A 3,554-nucleotide genomic window follows, 5' to 3' on the forward strand; every position below is an offset into this window, starting at 1 on the left:
TGATGTGAGATCCTGTGATGGTCTGCCTGCGCCCTCACAGCAGCAGAATCACCAGGCGAAGCTAATGAGGACACTCTTCTCTGGCCTCTGGTGCTAGCCTGGAGGACTGACCCAAAGATGGGCTGAGGCCAGCGCTCTGCCTCCTCCCATAGATGTCATCCCCCCTAAAGAGTGTCTAATAGTGACTGGGGGGCACATACACCCCAAGATATCTGTGAATGAGGCCCAATGCACCTATAGATAACAATTCATTGTTCAGTGTCCCAAGATTGGACATCTCAGTCAAAGAGACTTTATCTCCAGGTTCCTGAGTAGAGCCCGCCTGGACTTGAAGTCTGTACTGTGGGAGTGTGGGTGTATGGCTAGCTATGGGACCATGGGCACATCAACCTCTCCAGGCTTCAGCTATAAGCAGGAGGAATCATCTCTCTCACATGGCTCACAGGTCAGAAACCACAACAGAAGGGTGGGGCATTCCTGCTTGAATACCTAAGACAATGAGTTTAAAAATTTAGCCCCTACCCAGTGTCACGGCCTTACTGGCTTGGCCACCACCTCTCTGTGAGACCCATGTGGGAATATCATGACCTGTGGCGAGCCCACAAGTATTGCATAGTAAATGCACAGCTGACAGAGCTACTGGACTCTCCACGGGAAGTGAACACACATACACTCTACCTGGAGGACCTGTTTGTGCAGAGCTATGGTGACATCTGTCCTTCGGATAAGTCACTGTCGATTCTGTAAAAAAAAAATCTTGTGAAATCGCGACATTTCTCCCTTCTATCGTATCCCAGCTATGAATAAATCTGACTTTTCCTGTAGGGCAACTGGATACAGCCCCCCGCCACACACACACACCATGAAGTTATGGTGGGGAAAGGATTCATTCAGTCAAGCCTTTGTTCTCACAGTCAAATCTACATAAAATAGTCACACACACACACACACACACACACACACACACACACACTTTCTTTATCGCTGATGAGAAAGGGGCCTCACACAGGAGGCAGTATGTCTGCTCTAACAGCAGACTCAGGAAGATGAAATCTACTGGTCTTCTGCTCTGATTTAACAGCCTACTAATACTCTGTATTAGCCTTTACCTTGGTTTCAACTAATATAGGATCATAACCCAGGAAATTAACTGTTTATGCCGGGAAAAGGCCTGAGTCACTAAAATTAGCTTCAGAGAGAAAAATTCTCACCCTGCTGGAGTCAAAATCAGGGTCCCCAGAAGAGATTCCTTTACTCAACCAGCTAGATGCTAATGTAAATCAAGCCTGCAGGTTAGTATAGCTACCAGGGCTGTGTTCTCAGCTGCAGGGGAAACTCACAGCCACACCCCCTCTGAGACATAAGATGCCTACTTGCCAGGATTCTTGTGGCTCTGTGAACATGCATGCTTGGTACTATCGTTGCCGCCTATGGGACTGTTAACTTGTCTGTATGCTATACTACCAATGGGACTGTTAACTTGTCTGTATGCCCATATAAACTGAAAGGTTTGTGGACAACACCCCTATGCCCTTACCCTTATGCCCTTAGGCTGCTCTCTCTCCTTTTTCCATCTTTCCCCAAGGAATAAAGAAACGTGCAGGAAAAACGTGCGTGGGTCAGTTTATTTTACCCCTTAGATCCTGTCCAAACCAGTTTTCATTTGTCGCAGAAGTCCTGTTCTGAACCCTGAGTAAGCGCTGAGGCTGGTACTCAGTAGCTCCTGATAATGACCCAGGAGAGAAACAGGCAAAGAGAAAAGCTCAGTAGTCCAAGGTCCCTTTCAGAATAGGTGACTGTATCCAGTTTCCTTCTCGGGCATCCTTCTGAGAAATGGGTATCTGGCATGAGTAGGCAAAATATCAAAGCTAAAGAAGGGTAGGAGTCAGCTGTATTGTGACACCGAGTGTGGCAGTAAGACAGCTCTGGAAGCAGTGTTCACAGAACAAGCCCTGCCTCTTATTTAGCTTGTAACTTCCTTGCTGCAAAGAACTAAATGTTTCTCTTTCCCAATCCTAATGCGCAAGACAATGGCATTAGGAGGCAGGGTCTTTGAGTCACAAGGGACTCACCTCCATGATGAGACTCATGCTTTATAAAATGCCCCCGAATGTTCATTGACATTCTCCCTAATGTGGTTTACAGAAAGAAGATTACCTTCTGGGAGAAAGCAGGCTTCGACAGGCATCAAATCTCTTGGCTTCCTGGCCTTGGACTTTGCAGCCACCAGAACCACACGAGAAATAAGGCTGTGTTCTAGGCCATCCAGTTCATGGTACCTTTATCACAGCAGCCTGTGGACTCAGACACTTGTGCACTGGTGACGGTGGACGTATGAGCGTCTTGAGGCTGGGCAGCCCGTGACTGATCCTGTGTAGGGGGAAGACTCCTCCGCTCAGGTGGACAGCAACCTTGAGGCTGACTCACAGCCATGAGCTGACATTTATCTGCTCTACAATTGTATTGTTGAAGTGCTCCCACGTGACCTATGTAGAGCCAGATCTATTTTTAGCTGTAATATATACATTAAAAATTTAAATAGGTGAAAATATTTAATATTAATATTAAGGTGAAGAGCAACCATGGTGGTTTAGAGAGAAATGCTGCCCTTTCCTTGGGAGCTGGAAATTCATCCAATTCTTCTCCAGTTGCAAGAGACTAGGTGCTGGGGGATGGGAGTTAGGGTGCTGGGGTGGATAGGATCCGGTGGAGGTATTGCTCGTCTAACTGGAGAAATAGCCAGGTTCAGCTGGGTGCTATGAACTGCAGTGAGAAAGTCAGCAAAGAACTTTCATTTGGTAGTTGCTGTGTGCCGGTTGGGTTCCTCTGTAACAGCAATGAGAGTGGTACTGTGTCCTCGGGAAACAGGCCCAGAGACGCTAAGTGACTTGTCATAGCTCACACAGCCTGGTAAGATGCAGAACATCTATCTGCTGGAACCCAGTTTGGACCTAGTGGCTCTTGAAGTGCCCCCAGCCACCAGCATTAATTGGTGCTTTGTTGGAGGTGTCCGTTTTCAGGACAACCCCAACCTATGGCGTCTGGAAGGGAAGCACCCAAACTTGCCCTCGGGTGACGGGCATGCTGAAGTGTGAGAGCCACAGCTTCCCGGCTAGGGACAGCAGGTAGTCTCTGCTCTCAGCTTATGGGCTGGCTTGGAAAGGAAGATAAATGGCGAAGGGTGTTGAAGAGGAGAAGAGGAAAGGAGAAAAGAAAGGGGAAGGAGATCAGTGCTTGGAGACACAGCTTGCTGGGAACTTGAGGGTAGCGTGGTGGTGGCGGATGCCCAGTCTGCCCAGGTGAAGAGAGGAAACTACAAACGCTCTGCTGAACTGTACACCCATGTGGAGCTGGAATGCGTTTTCCAGACTCACTAGTAAGCTTGTGAGTCTTGGCATGACGAGTACTCTGAGAACGGTCGTGGAGCAGGATGTGGGAGGGGACAGATTGCTGAAGCTCTGGTGTCCAAGTGAGGCCTTCCCCATACAGACGCCACTCCTGCAACAAGTCGCCTTTGACACCAAGGTGTATGTCCTTGCTGGGAGAATAGTATT

Source organism: Arvicola amphibius, chromosome 12, assembly GCF_903992535.2.
Source record: "Arvicola amphibius chromosome 12, mArvAmp1.2, whole genome shotgun sequence".
Lineage (NCBI taxonomy): Eukaryota > Metazoa > Chordata > Mammalia > Rodentia > Cricetidae > Arvicola > Arvicola amphibius.